We start from the raw sequence: 22,711 nt of genomic DNA on the forward strand, positions 1-22,711 counted from the left end.
CGTGGACATTTGTTTGCCCATTGTTGAACATTTTGCACCATTTTCTCACATTTCTTTCATTCATTACAGTATCACCATACACTTCTTTCAATTGCCGGTAAATTTCTGCAGGTTTCAAATGTCGGGCATTCAAAAATCGAATCACACTCCTCACCTCACAGTTGGTGGGATTATCAATCACGTCGTTCATTTTGAAGTAACACAAAATGCACAATGGCGACTTGTTGCAACCAGTACTCACAACATTATGAGAACACGTGTTAAGGAAGCCAGTTGACCTTCAAACAAGGAAGGGGAGTCAGCTGCGCGGCGGGTATGCGCGAACGGTCGTTATTTCCTGGATCCCCCTCGTATGTCTCTTGTAACGTACATAATTATATACATGAACCAATACTACTAGGTTCAAAAAGTTCCCGGAATTTTACTACCATTTTTCGTATTAATATATAACAAGGGATATTATTAATTTGTTTTGTTGGTAACATTCATGATGTCATTTCCTTAAAGTTTGTTGATAATGGCGATTGTTGGTTTTGAGTTGTAGGCAATTGTTTATCATAGTGTTTTGTTTGTTCGTCGCATTTTGTAATTATGTCCACAGAGCAACGTACAAACATGAAGTTCTGTGTTTTGTTACACAAAACTCCTGCAGAGACATTAAGATTGTTGGAAGAAGCATATGGCGAAGCAGCAATGAAAAAACTCAAGTGTATGCCTGGCATAAACGCTTTTCTGGTGGCCGCGATAGCATCAAAGATGACGTACGCAGCGGCCGACCAACAACTGCAACAAATGAAGCAATCGCTCAGCGTGTGCTTAATGTTGCGAGGGACGACCGACGTAAAACCATAAAAGAGATAGTAGCAGAGGTCGGAATATCAGTCGGAAGTGTATACAATGTTCTTCACAAGCATCTCAACATGCATTACGTGTCTCAGAAGTTAGTTCCGAAAATGTTGTCGGCAGAACAGAAAAAAACAAGAATGACTCTTGCTGGGGACATGATCAGTATGGCTGATGAAGATGGTGATTTCTTAAACAAAATTATTGCTGGTGATGAAACTTGGTGCTACTTGTACGACCCAGTCCCTAAACGACAGTCATCTGAGTGGAAATCGAAAACATCCCCTCGGAAGAAGAAATTTCCTAGGGACACTTCCAAAGGCAAAGTTATGTTGGAAGTTTTCTTCAGGGTCTCATCCACCATGAGTTCATTCCAGAAGGTCGTACTGTAACGAAAGAATTGTACGTAGAAATCCTCCGTCGCCTCCGGGACGCAGTGAGAAGGAAACGTCCAGAGAAGGAAACTGGTTCCTTATGCATGACAATGCACCTGCTCATCGCGCAATTATTGTAAAGAATTTTCTTGCCAGGCACAACATAACTGCTTTGGATCACCCACCATACTCTCCTGATCTCTCACCACCTGATTACTTTCTGTTTCCCCGTCTGAAAAGTCATCTGAAAGGACGGAGATTCAATGCTGAAGAGGTTATCGCAAACGCGACGAGAGCACTAAGACGGGTTTCACAAAATGGCTTCCAGGCCTGCTTGCAGGAACTCTACACGCGTTGGCAAAAGTGTGTTGTTGCGGAAGGCAACTATTTTGAAGGGAATGCTGTAGAATAGTGTTTAAGGTACGTTGTTTCTATGGTACTAGCAAATTCCGGGAACTTTTTGAACCTAGTATGTATAATGAAACTTGCGATGTGTATAATAGCAATCAAGGATACCTAATATCAGTATGTGAAGGAGAATCATAAGAATTTATCAAAATCAACCATAATAATAATACTAATAATAATAATAATAATAATAATAATACTAATCTTCTTCTTCTTCTTCCCTTCAAGTACTAGGCCAAATGGCCTGTTGCGCTCTCACAGTTGAATTTTCAATCCAGCGCTTCTTTGGACGACCGAGAGATCTCTTCCCGTTTGGACGATAGTGGAGCATGACTTTTGGGATTCTAGCTCTATGCATGCGATGCAGAATAATAATAATAGTTGCTGGTGCTGCTGCTGCCCGAAGTTTTAGATTTTAACCTATTTTCTTTTCCTTGTTCAGTAATTAGAAAATTTCAACATACTTTTGCATTTCACGCCCACTGGATCCGAATCTCTGAATCCTATTAAACCTAAAAAGGATTAAATCGGACTTAAAGATCTAAAAAGGGCTAAATGAACCTTTCGGAAACACAATTATGCAAATTACTAAATTTTCCTAAATTCATGTAGTAATCAAATGTCTCAAATTCACGCAAAAGTTTGTCTGTGTGGCGCAGTCGGTTGAGTGCTAGCCTTCTGTGCCCGAGGTTGCGGGTTTGATCCTCGCCCAGGTCGATGGCATTTAAGTGTGCCTACTTAAATGCCACAGGCTCATGTCAGTAGATTTACTGGCATATGAAAGAACTCCTGTGGGACAAAATTCCGGCATACTGGCAGCACTGATATAACCTCAGCAGTTGCAAGCGTTCGTGAAATAAAACAATTTACAATTTTTCACAAAAAAAGTACAGAATTAATCAGTTTTAATTTTTAAGAAAAGCCACGATGATCTTCTAGTGGCTAGAGCACTGGATTTATAATCCTGTGGACCTATGTTCGATCTCCAGTTTAGCTCCAATTTATAACTTGTGTGGCAAGTCCATGGTCTATGGGAGCTCTGGTTCCCGTGTGGCATCCAAACGAATTTCCATCATCACATCTCATTGCAGATGCAGTGTAGACCAGCCTCCTATGCCGCACCCTGGGCAATTTGATTTACACAACTGGTTTCATATGGCTGAATAACGAACAGTCAAGTATCTGCCATTAAAAAGAAACTTTTAAGAAATTCCTTTAACTTATATACAAAATAAATTTATTTGGGTGCCATATCAGTATTATTCATATCAAACAACAGAGAACTGAACATGTGCACAGTTGATTCTTACAATATAATGCTTCTGCTTGTAGAAAGAATTGTGCTGCTTTTAGAATAAGAATGATGGTGGGCTATTCCATATGAAATCGATCAGTAAAATACCTCTCATTTTTTTTATACCCTAATTTTTTCCCTATTTATACAAGGTGCTGAGGAGAGTGCATTTGCAAAAATATACTAGTCGAAAGTCAAACGGTTTTCGTATTGTTGAGTGACAAATTTAGCGTATTTTAGCCTCTTTCAGCGCTCAGAACTCTGGAACAATTTTACTGCAGAACATTGAACGAGAGCTCATTTTGAAGCTGACATTTGGTAGGTTATGATAAGAAGTAATCCTTATTTTTATTGTATACAGAGAGAGAGATAGTCTGATTTTACTTACTTTTAGACATTTTGCCCATTTGTAAAAATGTAAAAAAATATTGAGAAAAAACCTTGCATTATTAAGAGGGATTCGGCATTGTTTGCTTAGTGTCATGGCAATAAGTTTCGAGGGTATTAAATAAATTATTTTCATACGCCTGGACTTGAATGGCGCAATACCGCTCGCACTGGCCAAGAGATGAAGATAAGCGAGCATTGGGCGTCATTTTACTCCTGTGTTTATGAAAACCTGTGATAAAGCTAGCCCAGCTGTGCGCTACTAGACGAAACATCACGTGTTTGTCTCCTGGCCTTGCTTCCCTCGGCTAGATCCCTCCTCACAATCAGCTGGTTAGCTCACGCGCATACTATTTATTTTCTTTATTTGATATTTTCAATACTTTCTTATCAACGGTGCACCAGTAAAAAAATGTGTGTTAATTTGTACTTTCAATGCGGAATCTAACCATATATTTTTTAAATATTTTTTCGTGGGCAAAGGCGTCTTAATGAAGAAAAATCTAAATTTCTCCATTTCCATAAAAAGTAAGAAAAACTGTTTACATGTCAATATAAACTTTAACTTTTCAGTATCAAAGTAAACCATGATTTTGATCATTGGGTGAAAGGGTTTCGGAGCCACAACAGTTTAAAGTTGCTAATTTTATGAAAATACGATAAATTTAAATATTTTAAATTTAAACACTATGAAGTTATGATGCCTCAAACTTTGCACAAAGCATTGTATCACAGTTGTCTAAGGACAGAAAAAGTTTCATTGTATTTAAAAATTGCAAGGTCAATTTTCTCTATATTTCGGTCGATTTGAGCTGGAATAGCCCTGGTAGTTCTTAAGCTTGCCCTTGTCTGCGTGCATGCCTGCAGCCTTACCACCAAAATTAAAAAAATTTCAAGGTGAAACCTTAACCCTTAGAACCCGGAATACTTATGCCACTATTGCACGCAAATGACTAACTCAACCAGGGGTTTGTATATCTGCATAATCGGGTAAATTCGTGTTGGGTTCATTAGCCGAACAGTTTAAGGTGCACAAGATATGTTTGACCAGCATATCGTGCCTAAGATTGCAGGTTCATGTCCCGGCCATTTCAGTCCATTGAACCTGTGATAAAGTATGGGGAGGGCCCATGTAAAACAATCGGTGTAATGGTATGCATGGAAACTGACGGGATTTCAGTTGACTGCAGTTGAAGTGATTTTGCTCCTTTTTTTAAGAAAAAAAAACATTACAAAAAAATTTTTTTTATTGTTTTAATCAAGTGTAATCACAGTCTACTATATACAGTCGCGAAGCTTGAGGTGATTTTTTGCAAATCTCGCGATAAAGCGCTCCAAGTGGTTAGCAACTAGAAACAATAGGCTGTCCACGGTCGACTTTGGACTGTGTCGTATTTCCATCGAGTGCTAGCCCATTGCGTATTTCACATTGATGCTTGTGAAATGTTCGTTATTGGTTGTAATGGAAATGTTAATGGCTAAAATACAATAATTGGAATAATAATATTTTAGTAGAGACGTAGAAAAATTAAGTTTGTTTTAATGAAATGTATTGATCACGTTTTATTTCCAATTCTGGTGTGATTATTATTGCTTAACCTCATCCCACTTTGTTAACTACGTAAGCCTACACTACAAGTACCGGTACACGTAAGTTACTTCATTAATTCATACTTCCATTATTATTGTTGTAAAGGGAAATGAAAATTAATATTTATTGGTTTCATAGTTAATTATCGCCATAATCTTGAATGAGTGAAGCGATTATAGTAAATTTCAGTTCGTTTGCACAAACAAAAATGATATTAACCTATTTCTTGCAGGTATCTTCGAGTTTATGGTGGAATTTAATATACTTCATTAAAATAATAAATTAACTTTATGCATTTAATATTTTAGTAATGGAAGGAAGGTGTTAATTTTTCCAAAAGAACACAACGAAAGTGTAACATATTTTGTCGTCTACTAGGAGAGAGATCTGCGATGATGAGTCGATTGTAGCGATCCTAGTGGTGGGCAACTACCCATGTTTGCATTTTTACTACATATTGACCTTCGTGACTGTATATAGTAGACTGTGGTGCAATGTTCTTGTAATGTAAAATTAAAGTATATCAACGTATTTTATATATAACATACCATTTATAACATTATATCACGTCATGACCATAATACTAGATGGCCACTATAATGGACACATGGCTCCTAAAAGTTAATGCAGACTTAACTGTAACATGGAATCTTTTTCATTATTGCATAAATGTTTAACTTATTTCGCAGCAGGGAGAAAAATATCAAATAAACGAAATTGTCAACACCTAGTTCAGTTATATTATCATAGCCTGTTAGTGAAGATGTATGCTGTATTCTGTTCATTGTTTAAAGCAGTATTGCGTTGCTTATAGTAAAAATTTCGATATGCCAAAAGGGAAATCTTCGCAAACTAATATGATTCGAGGAAGAGACTAATTTTACTTTTAATGAACCCGCAGGTTCATTGCTACCCTCGCATAAGCCCGCCATCGGTCTCTATCCTGTGCAAGATTAATCCAGTCTCTATCATCATATCCCACCTCAACCATAAAGCTTGTTGTGCAATTCCACATGCACACAGACTTACATGTATAAATATTTATTAATTACGAACGAATTTAAATATTTACATACTGTATATGGAGATTTCTTATTTTTAGTAAATTAAGATCAGTTTTATAATATTCATTTTTGCTTCTTTTCATTAGATAAGCCATGACAAAAAGACGAATTTCCTTCAGCAAAAGATTCTGCAGCTCACATTAAAAGTATCTCAAGGAAACAAAACAAGCAACGGGTAGTACAGTGGACAAATTTAATCCTCGTTTGAATGAGGTTGTAATGCCGGAAAATGTGCCCTGAAAAATACTATGGATCTGTAATTTAAGTGCTCCCTTGGGGACAACAGTAGGTAAGATTCAAGTAGCCTATGCCATGAGAGTCGACGTTGTGCAGAAATTGAATCATCAGCAGGAACAACATTGTAAGTTACTGTATATATTTATCAATTGGCTGTAATGTTGTGTGTAATATTCTCTTGTTATACCCATTGTCTTATAACAGTCTATCCATTTCAAGAAGTGGAAATTTTCAACTCAAAAGTTCGCTATCCTGGTATAATGTGGTAGGTGTTAGTATTAGTAGTATTTATTTAGTATTTATTTATTTAACCTGGTAGAGATAAGGCCGTCAGGCCTTCTCTGCCCCTCTACCAGGAGATTCCAACTACAATATCAACAATAAAATTACAATTAGTATTAAATTTACAATTACAATTACAAATAATATTACAGTTAGTATTAAATTTACAATTACAATAAAATCAAAGTACGAAAAGATTACCTGAATAATTAAAGCTAGATAATTTATCATAGAGGTGGTAGGCGAGCACGTTCATTTGTCATAGTTTGCGCAAAAAGAGGTTAATGGAGAGCAAAGAAAGAAAAATAATAGTTGCAAATTGAAAGAGCATTGTAAGAAAGAAATGTAGTAGTGCTGCAAAATAATTCAGAAGATTAATGAATATTGTTGTTGTTGTTTTCTAATGCCAGACGTTTGATGATAAAGTCATTTGACCTCTTGAACTCCAATATTTTTCAAAGATATTGTCATGGTCAGCCACTGAAACACAGATTTTGAAGTGTTTCGAATTCATTTCTTGGTTTGAGTTGCACAATGGGCAGTTAGGGGATTGATATATTCCAATTCTATGCAGGTGCTTGGCCAAAGAGTCATGGCCTGTTGCCAATCTAAATGCAGCTGCAATCGATTTGCGTGGTAAATCGGGAATTAATTGTGGATTATGACGCAGATGCAGAAAGTTCCATTTTTTCCCTTGAGGTTGTGTTATCAATTTTGTTTGTTGAAGTCTAAGTATGTAGATTTAATAAATCTTTCAACAGAGTAATACATAGATTTAGTAACAGGTCTGTAAGTAACAGTGCTGCCCTTCTTTGCTAAAGCATCCGCATTCTCGTGAGTATTATTAATTGAGAGACCATTGTAGTTATTTATGCTGTTTGAGATGAAGGTGTGTGTCTAGAAGCTATTGATAGAATAGTTGCTTTGGAATCTGACAATATAACTGCATTCTTAAATTTATTGATTTGGCATAGAAGATTCTTGAGACTTTCACTTATTGCAATGATTTCTCCGTCAAAACTTGTTACATATCCAAGAGATCTGTAAAGTGAGAAGAGACAGCACATAACACCTGCACTTGCACTTTGTTCCCTGGAGATCAAGGATCTGTCTGCGTATAAATGAAGCCAGTTTTGTGGAGGGTACCTAATATTAATTGTCTCTAAAGACAATTGTTTCATTATTTCAGTGTTTACTTCTGATTCCAGTATTTCTTCTGTTAAGTTTAGATTATACTCTATATTAAATAGAGTTTGGTTTAATTTGTAAGTTTTCTTTTAAATTCGGGATGTTGATTTTCTGTTCTAATTCTTGAACCATGGATATGAAACTTTTTTGAGTTTTTAATCTACAGAGAAGACTGTATGAATGCCAATTGTTTCCTGGTAATCTTATAAGTTTTTCATATTGGATCAGTGCTTTTTCTTCTATTGTCATTTTGATGCTGTTAATATTAGTGAGGAATCTCATAGAGTCTATTGGAGTTGTTTTAATTCCACCAGTAATGAGCCTGGGAGCTTGGTTTTGAACATATTCTATTTCGTTTATGAAAGGTGAAGTAATTAAAATTTCTCCGCAGTATGCCAGCACTGGCTGTATAAACATTTTGTATGTAGTGTTCAAAGTATTTCTAGAGCATCCCCATTTCTTTCCTTCTAGTCTTTTCAGAAGAGAGAATCTTTTACGAGCTTTTTCAGGAATATATTTCAATATGTTAATGAATGTTAATAAAACAATAACATTGCCTTTAATGGAGAATGCATTGTTGTACATTGAAATTAATTGTTTAGCAAAATAGTTAATTTTTTTTTCAATTAATTGCACATTAACACTGTAAACAATTAAATTTGCATATGGCAAAAAATACATTATTTAATGCAGGCCTGCACAAGGTTTGCACTCTCCGAATCGGCTCACAGCTCGTGAGTGGAAGCAGATATTGGCTGCGCTCTGTATAAGGGTGGTCTGGAAGAAGGGGTGATCTCGTACAAAATGTACACAAAAGGAAGTTCTAGTACGAGTGTTTATGAAATGAATTCCCATTCAGTGTTTACAAAACTATCTTGGATTATTATTAATTAATAAAGAAATATTTATTTTACAGAAATAATATAAATTCTATAGCTATTTAAATATACAATATCATTTTATTATATTTTTATTTATCAGTACATCAAAACAAGGTTTTATGCTGTTGGCAGCTGAAAGGAACAGTACTGATCGTAATGGAACATCAGTTACAGATGTTCGATGCCTGTCTTTATTAAAGTTGATTATAAAAAAAGTTGTTCACAAATATAAATGTTGAGCCAAACATAGCAACCAGCTTGTGTAGTCGTGGATATTATTGCTAAGGTTTAGTCTTGTAACACTCAACCAGGCTAGTAGTATTATTCAGACGGTTTTTTTAGTCCTTAGGTCACATTGAAGATCAATAAGTTCGAACTGTAAATCTTAAATGTTATGTTTTATTTAATGACGCTCGCAACTGCCAAGGTTATATCAGCATCGCTGGTGTGCCGGAATTTTGTCCTGCAGGAGTTCTTTTACATGCCAGTAAATCTACTGACACGAGCCTGTCGCATTTAAGCACACTTAAATGCCATTGACCTGCTCTGGACTCGAATCCGCAACCTCGGGCGTAGAAAGCCAACCAACTGTGCCAACCAGGCCGACCTGTAAATCGTATGACACTGTTTCAACTGGTGTTGAAGGAATTTATTATACCTTTAAATTCTTTCCAATTAAGACAAGAGCTTGTAACCTAGAATTAAATTCATTTTGATTTTCAGTTAATATTTGCACATAATCGTTTAACATGGCTTCATCACGAGCAGTTTCTATCGTTGGAAAGTGAGCCATATTACCTTCCCGAAACTGAATTACAAAATTTGTAAGTTTACGACTGAAATCCCGTAATTTATTCAACATATCAACAATGAGCTGGCCTTTTCCTTGAAGAGAGATATTTAAATTATTGAAGATTAATAAATTCCAACGTACCCTACCTCATGTAATAATGCAACTTTCAACTCCTGAACCTTTTTACTGCGATCTTCACCAACAAAACCATCGTATCTGTATGTGTGGACTAGTAATGACACATTATATTATGTTTTCCTCTTTCTTTCAAACTTTTGTGGGAAATAAGGCACTGAGTATTGACGCCAGCTGCTGTGCTGTCCTATGCAATATTGAAAGAATTTGCTTGATGATCAATTTTCCGTCTTTTAGATTCGTCCATTATGTAGCCGTAGATAGACGAAGTGAAATAGCTACTGATAATACACATTACACTAGATAGCTTCGGGGACTGTCCTCTACCTATAGTAGGCTTACGTCATCCCGACGTACCTTTCCGGTGAGCTGTTAGACGGCTCACCTCCTCCGAAGGAGCGGCCGTGCTCACTGAGCGCCATTTGTGCAGGCCTGTTCTAATGTATCTTTATGCCTTAATTTCGAAAGTGAAATTCATTTTGTGATATCACCGAAAGTTTTGGAGAAAATCAATTATGAGCAGTTTGTTCAGTGCGATGAACCACATATTTTGTACATGTTGCAGATAGCTGTATGTTCTTGATGCAGTGAACCAGGTGTTATGCACATGTTGCAAATATCTGTACCGAACATCGTATCTATTCCATATCTGCTTTTATGGCATTTGAGAGTATAGGAGGGATGCTCAACCATATTAGACCTAAGATCACGTTCATGAAATTAGTTGAGTTAAAGAGGAATGACGTCAATTGGTAACATAATGAACCCATCTTCACATAAAAGTACAATTGCAAACTGTATTAAATTTAAGCACACTAATAATACAAATGTAATGTTAATACTAAAAGTTACAAACTGTTTTAACACAGAGAAAATAATGTGATGTATAGTCCGACCATGGAATCTGTGCCCCCATAAGATATGCGAACTGAACCTTAATTCCTTTTCAGCCTCGGGAATTCATTTCTCTCCCTGTATTCCTATTTCTCTCTTTTCTATCCCTCTCTCTTTCTCTCCCCCACTACTCACAATTTTGAGCCTTCTTACGGGACAGTTTATTTGCACTTGCAGTCCAGTATTGTCAACTCAACATGAATACTGTAGCACGGAGTGGTGAAAGAAATATTATTAAGCAAGTAATAGCATTTTGCATAAGTCAGTCAGCGTCATTAGACCTACTTAAATTAAATTATGAATAAGTAATAATTAACTTTACATTATTATAAGCAATATTCAAGAGACATGACACTGACGGAAGTTTGGCAACATCCCTATTCGGCAAGGTTCGTGGTCTGCTGTTTGACGTAGTGGGAGAGAAACGGGTGGAATGGGGTGAGTAGAGGCGTCAACTTTTCCAAGAACGACGACAACGCTGAAGGGGCATAGATCCGATGGTCTGACAATAGTTGCATTACACATTTATAAGCTGGTGAATACTTTGTCAGGGCCAAACTAGCACAGTCTGAAAGGTAAGAATCAATTAGTTTGTTTCTGCACTAGATTGCACAAAGTTTAATACCGTACAGAAAATGCCACTTGCAAAAATGTTAGTGTATTCACTAAACTTCACTTACACGAACACTCACCTAGTACATGCAAATCACAGAAACCTGCAGAAAAGTATATTCTATTATCCATGTGCTAAAAAGGATAAATGTTCATCGTCCCTCTTGCTTAAAAAAAGTCCCTTGTGCAGACCCTTGTATTTCCCTATTTTGACTATGCTGACATTTTACTGACTGACCTTTCCAGCGACAACAAAACGAAACTTCAACGTGCTCATAATTTGTGTGTACGTTTTGTAATCAATGTTCGTAAATATGATCACATTACCCCATCCCTGGAAGCAATAGGTTGGCTTAAACTAGATAAGAAAAGAAATTTACATTCACTTCTCCTTCTCTTCGAAATCTTGAACTCTTCTATTCCTTCGTACCTGTCGTCTCGCTTCACTTACCTTTCTTCCCACCATAATCTGAACACACGCTCTCGCCATGAAACAATACTAACAATACCATCCCATCGCATCTCCTCATACTCATCCTCTTTCACAATAGCCCTGCCAAGACTCTGGAATTCGTTACCTGCTAGCATCAGGGACTGTCGAAATAAAATTCAATTCAAACGCAAACTTACTAGGCACTTGGTCAGTAATTGAGACTCGTTCAGACATGGTTTCTTGTAAATAGTTCTCTTAATCTATCACAAAATATTTCAATATCCGGTAATTTCATCACTATAAAATTTTGTTATTGTAGGTTTAATTTGCAATTTAGTAAATACAAAAATATTCTTTGTTCTTAACTTCTATGATAAAATGTCTAGCTTTCATTAATCAGGTATTCTTGTCGTACTTTAATTTTTATTGTAATTGTAATTGTAAATTTAATATTAATTGTAATCTTATTGTTCATGTTATAGTTGTAATCCCCTGGTAGAGAGGCAGAGAAGGCCTGACAGCCTTATCTCTATCAGGTTAAATAAATAAATACTAAATACTAAAAGATATAACTCTTCACAGATACACATCATGCATAACGTGGCTCGCAGTATGTGGAACCCGAATCACGTTAAGTGAAGTGGGTAGGCATTAGACACACATACAGTATTGAAAAGAAAAATTTCCAAGATTAACCTTTAAACACCGGAGGACTTATACCAATTTTGCATGCAAATTTGTGACTCAACCACTAGTTCGTAAACCTGTATAATCACTTCATCAGGTAAAGTCATGTTGGGTTCATTAGCCGAGCAGTTTAAGGCGCACAAGATATGTCTGGCCAGCATATGATGCCTGAGATTGCAGGTTCGTGTCCCAGCCACTGCAGTCAATTTAGCCTGTGGTAAAGGATGGGGAGGGCCCATGTAAAACAATCTGTGTAATGGCACGCATGGAAGCTGATGGGGTTTCAGTTGGCTGCAGTTGAACTGATTTTGCTCTTTTTATTAAAAAAAAAAACATTACAATATTTAAAAAAAAAAAAATTATTTTAAATTAGTTGAATTAAGTCTAATTTTACATAAAATTTAATAATACCAACGTACTTTATAAAAATAACACACACTATTAATAATACTAACTTGGCTAATGAGGATATGCTAAAGGTATAACATTTTTGAGGGGAGTAATTTTACTGTCATTTCAACATTCTGTAGCCTTGCGTTATTATGAAGCAAAACCATTTTTTTAAGAGCCTTTTCTTTGAGTGCATCCTTCAGACCTCATTTAAAGGTATAGTAATGTTTCCCTTTGCTGCACAGTAATTCATCTAACGTGAATAAGAGAAACTGCAAATTTTCGTAACATTATTGATACAAATCTTTTTGGCTGAAGTTTATACTAATAATGTAGTAATGTAGTCATTGTCCTCCTCATTCAAGTACACGTGTACTAGGGGTTGGTTAAATATTTATGTAAACATAGCTCAGGGGTAAATAGACACAATGCTGATAAGTCAATATTCTAGCTTTCATGCACTTCTCTGATAACCTCGAGTGTTATATGACTTTTATGTATATAGCTACACACCGCATTGCATTGCAACACGTGACGTTGTGCTCCCAATTTGCTGACTAGTTGCAGAACTATAAAGTATCCGTGGGATCATACTATTCAATTTAGTTTGCGTGTTCAAATGCATATCGTTGTTCTAGAAGTTTAGTGTTTCTATTTCCCTCATCATGCTATTTTATAGGAATGAACAGTGTCATGTGATGTAGTACATACTTGGATCTAAAAATAAATTTCCCCCTTTCGGCGTTCATCTCACATATTCGAGAATTTTCCCCCAAACCTACCAATAGATTAACAGACACCGGGAATTTAGGCACTATGAATCATTAAAATAGGCAGGCAAAAAGGCATAATAAATATCTGAAATACGCAATAAAAGGCAATTACAAAAACCTTGTACTTTCCACAAAGAGATTTCGGCAGCAAGAAAAGCTTTACATAAGTCGAATGCAAATTGAGATTTTCGACTCGATGTCGCAAATACTGTTGGAAGCAAAGAAATCTTCTTCCCAGTAGCCTTTGAAAGTGTATTTTTGTGTTTGGTTGTACTGATATGTTGCGATATGAAATATTTAGCTAGCTACTACAACGTCACAATGAAAACTGAAAGAAAAATAACGTTAGACCCGCACTCATTGTTGCCTTGTCAAATAAACACAAGCGATAATTCTGCAGTGCTTGGGAAAAGTGACATAAGTCAGTTTTCACAAACCTTTTTTGATAATTTATTGACAACTTACACTGGTTTATGTCGATTTGATTTTTTTTTTTTCTGTATGAATTATTGTAATGGGAGGGATACCTATGTATTTTTTTCCAAGCGAACAGATGTTCCGTAAGTTGTCAATAAATTATCAAAAAAGGTTTGTGGAAACTGACTTGTGTCGCTTTTCCCGAGCACTACAGAATTAAAACGCTTATTGTTATGCATTTTTGCACGGCTGCACTCATTGTTGCAAAGAGAATATGAACTGACTGAAAGACAATAATATACATTCGGTGAAGTCACATTCATTGTAGCCGTTATAGAAATAAATAAAAATATACCTGTAGGCAATTTTTAATAATAAATTAATAAATAATAGTTAACAATCAAATAAAGGCAAAAAAAAAAAGCATTTATTTTGTAAATCAGGCATTTATATTTAAAAAGACAGAAAAGGGCAACATAAAACTATGACGCTTCAATCACAAAGGTATAATTCGTACAGATTTACTTTCAAAATGAAGATAAATTTAACACATTTGAAAAGGCATTCTGTCAAAGTTCCGGTAGATAACAGCATAGCTGTATAAATTGAACTCACATCTCTCGTGTAATAGTACATTATGCAACGAGCCTATAATGATAGTAATTAAGACGCACGTATGGATATTCATACGAGCGTCTTAATTACCATTATAGGCAAGTTTCATACGACTTTTTATGCTCGACCATATTTCTAACTTGAATTATTCAGATGTATACATTTTATTTGTATCTGACAAGATCGGAAGTGACCTTGTTCTAGGTCGTGAATTGTGAGATGTGCGCAGACGCGAAAGTATTGATTTTTTTCCGAGGAACAATAATGTCATTGACCTTGATGTAATCCCGTTAAACTTGATATAACCTTGATTATTGAATTCGACATTGAAAAACGAGATGACAAATTGAATTTATTTTAATATTATTTACAATTAACGCTAATTATTATAGTAACAGAACATAACCTTCTGCGACAGTATTGGATTTCCAGCCTCCGTGACTTTTCGCTAATTCTCTTTCGATTGCATATCCGAGAATAATCGATACTTGCGGTTTTATAACGGTACAAAACTGACTTGTTATTGGCTGAACACCTGTAAGCTGAGTTGTCATTGGCTGAACACCTGTACTTTAATGAGTAGGTGTACTTTAATGACATTCATTAAAGGACTGCTACCAGGTGTATAATTACTACATTTCGGCATGGTCGAGCATAAATAAATTAAAATATACCTGTAGGCAATTTTTAATAATAAATTAATAAATAATAGTTAATAATCAAATAAAGGCAAAAAGCATTTATTCTGTAAATTAGGCATTTATATTAAAAAGGGCAGAGATGGGCAACATAAAACTGTGACATTTCAATCACAAAGGTATAATTCGTACAGATTTACTTTCAAAATGAAGATAAATTTAATACATTTAAAAAGGCATTCTGCCAAAGTTCCGGTCTCTGATTATTAATTATCTGACATGCTTAGGGACTTGACGTCGAGATCGCCGATATATGGGAAAGGGGGATGTTAGTGTTGTAATGTGTTAGCTTCATCATCAGCCACTGACATAGCGCGTTTGCGTACTGATTCAAGGACGTGTCCGGACGTAGGTTCGAAACTTGCATGGGCTGATTACGTATTAGGTTTTCTCAACTGTGAGGTGAATGTCAGATAATCTCGCAGTTTATATAGCGTCGTTAAATAACCAACTAAACTCATCACTGTCATGAGTATTATTAATTTTTCATAGTCATTTATCACTTCGGGGGAAGAAGTTTACTCATGTATTATTGTGGAGTTTTCTTCGCCTAGTAATTTATCGTATTGTTGACGCCAGTGAGTGATACTGTAGCTTTAGGCTTATACGAGGGTTGTAAATAAAGTAGTGGCAACATAGACAGTAAGAATATACTGTATTATTGAACTAACATGGAAAATAAATTTATATCGCAGTTATAAATGCTCACGCCTCTACAGAAGAGAAAGACGACTATATAAAAGATAGCTTCTATGAAGAATTGGAACACACTTTGGATCAGTTATCTAGATATCACATGAAAATTTTATTGAAGGATTTCAATGCTGAAGTAGGACGGGAGGATATTTTTAAACAGCCTATTGGAAAAAAGAGCCTACACGTAACTAGTAGGCCCTAATGATAATGGTGTTAGGTAGTCAACTTTGCCACATCAAAAAATTTAATTGTCAAAAGTTCAACATTCCTCCATAAGGATATACATAATATATTTGGACTTCTCCAGATGGATTGACACACAACCAGATAGATCACATCTTGATAGGAAATGCCTGTTATTATTCGGTTGAGAAGCTTTTGTCATCCAGTCTGCTCTCAAAAAAGCTGAAAGTTAGAATTTATAAAACAGTTACGGTATATTACCGGTTGTTCTATATGGTTGGAAAACTTGTATTCTCACTTTGAGGGAGGAACAGAGGTTAAGGGTGTTTGAAAATAAGATGCTTAGGAAAATATTTGGGGCTAAGAGGGATGAAGTTACAGGAGAATGGAGAAAGTTACACAACGCAGAATGCACGCATTGTATTCTTCACCTGACAATTGGGAACATTAAATCCAGACGTTTGAGATGGGCAGGGCATTTAGCACGTATGGGAGAATCCAGAAATGTGTATATAGAGTGTTAGTTGGGAGGCCGGAGAGGAAAAGACCTGTGGTGAGGCCGGGACGTAGATGGGAGGATAATATTAAAATGGATTTGAGGGAGGTGGGATATGATTGTAGAGACTGGATTAATCTTGCTCAGGATAGGGACCGATGACGGGCTTATGTGAGGGCGGCAGTGAACCTCCGAGTTCCTTAAAAGCCATAAGTAAGTATTACGCCTATATTCGTCTTCCCCATTTTGGCCTTTCGTTATATATATTGCACAGTAACTAAAAGACAACCTTTTTCGATAAAATGATGAAAAATTACGCCCGCCGCCTTTGCTCTGTGGATAGCGTATGCTTTTTCGATTTAAGCGGCCCGTGGTTCGATTCTTATCGTGGGATTTGTCCCTTGTCTGTGTTGTCTCAGCTGTGGTCCTGTTTCGTGCTGACCACACGACCAGAGAGGCCAGTCTGTGAAGCGTTAGTCCAGAGTTATTTTCCTTCCCCTACACCGCATTGGACTGTAAGTCTGTATGAAAGTAGGAAATAAAACTTGACAAAGAAATAAGAATGAAAACTTAATTTCCTGCAGTCATTTTTCATTTAGTCTGTCCATTCTTTAACATGAAGATATTTATTGAAATTGTCGGAATGTATTCTTACAAAGTCATAGTAGTGTAAATTTTTGTATGTAACAAAGACAGTTGAGATGTTATTACACACTAAAAAAATAACATTGATTCAGATTTTACGGTGGCATAAAATAATGTGATTATTATGTACGTGGTTTTATTATGAATGGTAAAGTAAATGAGAACGCAAGATCGACCAATATGTTGTTGTTAATTATTGCGGAATGCGACGGTTCAAGGTCACAGTATTTAAAAACGCGTTTTTTTTATTTCAAAGGAATAATTAATTACCATGCCAGGCAAAACTTGTGTAATGCACGAGTAGCGTACATAAATTTTTCTCATTCTTAAATCATGCTTCTTTACTTCTATTTATGAGTATATTGATAATTATGACATCAATAGCCTATATCAGTAATAGCTGGGCATACATAAATAACGTAGCACACTTCTATGAAAACAGCCTTGCTGAGTAACGACACTACAGAGAAGAGAAAACAATATAGGCCTAGTATAAAACATTTTGCAAGCATAATATACATGATGTATCAAAAGTTAAGATAAATCGTTATGGAGGCGATAGAATACCTGATTTGCTACAAAATATGTTCATTTTGTTTTCGAATTCGTCCCCGTTTTCGAATTGCACGATGATAGGCTTTCCTATGAATATCATACTCGATGGCTCCATTTGGTATTTTATTTCCCTAAATAATCATGGTAAGTACTTGAGTAAGCATAACTACTTTGGTATATCATTAAAGCCTATCGTACCAGATGTTGCAAATGTTTCACACAGTCTATTCTCGGTTTACAAGTTTTACAGTCCCTGCTGTTGTAGCTCCGCTGAAACTGTGTGGATCTTTGCTCCTAGACCATCTTTATTTGGTATCTCAGAATTGTAGACACGTTCCTTCACGAAGTCCCATAAGTAGATGTTCAGCCGTGTCAAGTCTGGAGACCGCTTCGGCCAATAAACTGGGCAATCCTAATCGTAAGTTGGGAAAACCGAATGTAGGCTGTAAAAATATAGTATATTAATAACAACAGAGCATACTTAGCGAAATAAAGCGACAAATGGATTCATAGGGTACGGTATCACAATCAAAGGAACGTTCATCATCGTGCAACTCGAAAATGAGGACGAATTAAAAAAAAATGATAACACTTTTTGCAGAAAATCAGGTCCTCTATCACCTCCATAATGATTGACCTTACTTTTTTTTTATATACACTCTGTATAGCTACACCATTTCTTGCTCTGTCCGCTACTCTATGTTACATTATTCTTTTTAAGTGCCGTCAGTTTATATTCTTTAAACTTTAAAATTATGTCTGAAGAAATCTTTGGTTAATTTCTTCGAAAATCATTTTCACTTCCTGAGGTCAGTAGCTCAATTCTCTCTAAGAGATCAGGAATGGTTTGCAAATGCAGATTATAATTTAAATGAAAAGATAGAAACAATAGGCCTATTAAATTGACTTCAGCATAATATAACGGGTGTGTAAAAAGATGCAAGAAATATTATTTATTTGAATTTTATTTTTGTTTAAACCACAGGCACAGTAGGCCTACCACGTGTCAGTGGTAGTACGTTGTCTCTTGAAGGTCACAATCAGCCGGGAATGCTTATTACCAGGGAAAGGAAGTTCATGTCCTAAAAACGTGAAGAATATGTATGCATTTATGCCGTAAAAATAGATAAATATGCTACAAAATATGCATTATCAGTCTGAGATTATTTTAACAGAATAATAAGGTATAGGTAACTTACGTTTAGTCTATGGATTTAGAAGTGCTTGCCTCATTGCTGAATGCTCCATTTATGCTGTTACAGTTCACGACTAAGCAGTGACGTATGTTTTCTGTTGTCATTCTTCGCCTGTTGTCTCGCAGCATAGCTTTGTGGCGCGAAAAACTTCGTTCTACGCCACAAGAAGTAAGACGAGCTTGCACAAAAGCTGTGAGCTGTTCTACAGAAAATGTTGTTGGTTTTTGGGGTGTTTTTCCTTCTAGAATATCTTGAATTTCTTTAAGTTGACTATTACACTCTTACTACGTCATACTACTTTTGACCAATAAAACGGTACGAAAGGACGTATTTCAACCAATCATGGCTGCTTACCGCACAATTTTATCGCGTCCCTAGCATTTGTTTAATTTTACCGCGTCCCTAGCATTTGTTTCTTTGTTTGCCAACATTTGAAACTGCGCTGGTCTGGACGTCAAAAATATATATAAAATTACAAACCACTCCAGTCGATGCACAGCAGTTTCAAATATGACTCGCATTGGCATTCAAGAATAAGAATTAATAAAAATCACTGATCATACCTATGCATCTTCTGAAATCCGATTTACAAATAAATGAAGAGCACCATTCGGAAATCCTGAATAAGTTGAATACACCATGTAGACCTAAATCAACGAGTTCCACTTCTATTATGCACACGTCCAATATAACATCAATTGAACCACCAACCACATTCAAATTTGAAAATTGTACATTCAATAATTATTCCTTTTAAAATTATTCATTCGGAAATCCTGAATAAGTTGAATACACCATGTAGACCTAAATCAACGAGTTCCACTTCTATTATGCACACGTCCAATATAACATCAATTGAACCACCAACCACATTCAAATTTGAAAATTGTACATTCAATAATTATTCCTTTTAAAATTATTCATTCGGAAATCCTGAATAAGTTGAATACACCATGTAGACCTAAATCAACGAGTTCCACTTCTATTATGCACACGTCCAATATAACATCAATTGAACCACCAACCACATTCAAATTTGAAAATTGTACATTCAATAATTATTCCTTTTAAAATTATTCATTCGGAAATTCTGAATAAGTTGAATACACCATGTAGACCTAAATCAACGAGTTCCACTTCTATTATGCACACGTCCAATATAACATCAATTGAACCACCAACCACATTCAAATTTGAAAATTGTACATTCAATAATTATTCCTTTTAAAATTATTCATTCGGAAATCCTGAATAAGTTGAATACACCATGTAGACCTAAATCAACGAGTTCCACTTCTATTACGCACACGCCCAATATAACATCAATTGAACCACCAACCACATTCAAATTTGAAAATTGTACATTCAATAATTATTCCTTTTAAAATTATTCATTCGGAAATCCTGAATAAGTTGAATACACCATGTAGACCTAAATCAACGAGTTCCACTTCTATAATGCACACGTCCAATATAACATCAATTGAACCACCAACCACATTCAAATTTGAAAATTGTACATTCAATAATTATTCCTTTTAAAATTATTCATTCGGAAATTCTGAATAAGTTGAATACACCATGTAGACCTAAATCAACGAGTTCCACTTCTATTATGCACACGTCCAATATAACATCAATTGAACCACCAACCACATTCAAATTTGAAAATTGTACATTCAATAATTATTCCTTTTAAAATTATTCATTCGGAAATCCTGAATAAGTTGAATACACCATGTAGACCTAAATCAACGAGTTCCACTTCTATTATGCACACGTCCAATATAACATCAATTGAACCACCAACCACATTCAAATTTGAAAATTGTACATTCAATAATTATTCCTTTTAAAATTATTCATTCGGAAATCCTGAATAAGTTGAATACACCATGTAGACCTAAATCAACGAGTTCCACTTCTATTATGCACACGTCCAATATAACATCAATTGAACCACCAACCACATTCAAATTTGAAAATTGTACATTCAATAATTATTCCTTTTAAAATTATTCATTCGGAAATTCTGAATAAGTTGAATACACCATGTAGGCCTAAATCAACGAGTTCCACTTCTATTACGCACACGCCCAATATAACATCAATTGAACCACCAACCACATTCAAATTTGAAAATTGTACATTCAATAATTATTCCTTTTAAAATTATTCATTCGGAAATTCTGAATAAGTTGAATACACCATGTAGGCCTAAATCAACGAGTTCCACTTCTATTACGCACACGCCCAATATAACATCAATTGAACCACCAACCACATTCAAATTTGAAAATTGTACATTCAATAATTATTCCTTTTAAAATTATTCATTCGGAAATTCTGAATAAGTTGAATACACCATGTAGGCCTAAATCAACGAGTTCCACTTCTATTATGCACACGTCCAATATAACATCAATTGAACCACCAACCACATTCAAATTTGAAAATTGTACATTCAATAATTATTCCTTTTAAAATTATTCATTCGGAAATTCTGAATAAGTTGAATACACCATGTAGACCTAAATCAACGAGTTCCACTTCTATTACGCACACGCCCAATATAACATCAATTGAACCACCAACCACATTCAAATTTGAAAATTGTACATTCAATAATTATTCCTTTTAAAATTATTCATTCGGAAATTCTGAATAAGTTGAATACACCATGTAGACCTAAATCAACGAGTTCCACTTCTATTATGCACACGTCCAATATAACATCAATTGAACCACCAACCACATTCAAATTTGAAAATTGTACATTCAATAATTATTCCTTTTAAAATTATTCATTCGGAAATTCTGAATAAGTTGAATACACCATGTAGGCCTAAATCAACGAGTTCCACTTCTATTACGCACACGCCCAATATAACATCAATTGAACCACCAACCACATTCAAATTTGAAAATTGTACATTCAATAATTATTCCTTTTAAAATTATTCATTCGGAAATTCTGAATAAGTTGAATACACCATGTAGGCCTAAATCAACGAGTTCCACTTCTATTATGCACACGTCCAATATAACATCAATTGAACCACCAACCACATTCAAATTTGAAAATTGTACATTCAATAATTATTCCTTTTAAAATTATTCATTCGGAAATTCTGAATAAGTTGAATACACCATGTAGACCTAAATCAACGAGTTCCACTTCTATTATGCACACGTCCAATATAACATCAATTGAACCACCAACCACATTCAAATTTGAAAATTGTACATTCAATAATTATTCCTTTTAAAATTATTCATTCGGAAATTCTGAATAAGTTGAATACACCATGTAGACCTAAATCAACGAGTTCCACTTCTATTATGCACACGTCCAATATAACATCAATTGAACCACCAACCACATTCAAATTTGAAAATTGTACATTCAATAATTATTCCTTTTAAAATTATTCATTCGGAAATCCTGAATAAGTTGAATACACCATGTAGACCTAAATCAACGAGTTCCACTTCTATTACGCACACGCCCAATATAACATCAATTGAACCACCAACCACATTCAAATTTGAAAATTGTACATTCAATAATTATTCCTTTTAAAATTATTCATTCGGAAATCCTGAATAAGTTGAATACACCATGTAGACCTAAATCAACGAGTTCCACTTCTATAATGCACACGTCCAATATAACATCAATTGAACCACCAACCACATTCAAATTTGAAAATTGTACATTCAATAATTATTCCTTTTAAAATTATTCATTCGGAAATTCTGAATAAGTTGAATACACCATGTAGACCTAAATCAACGAGTTCCACTTCTATTATGCACACGTCCAATATAACATCAATTGAACCACCAACCACATTCAAATTTGAAAATTGTACATTCAATAATTATTCCTTTTAAAATTATTCATTCGGAAATCCTGAATAAGTTGAATACACCATGTAGAC

The sequence above is a fragment of the Periplaneta americana genome, chromosome 11 (genome assembly GCF_040183065.1).
Source record: "Periplaneta americana isolate PAMFEO1 chromosome 11, P.americana_PAMFEO1_priV1, whole genome shotgun sequence".
Classification (NCBI taxonomy): Eukaryota; Metazoa; Arthropoda; class Insecta; order Blattodea; family Blattidae; genus Periplaneta; species Periplaneta americana.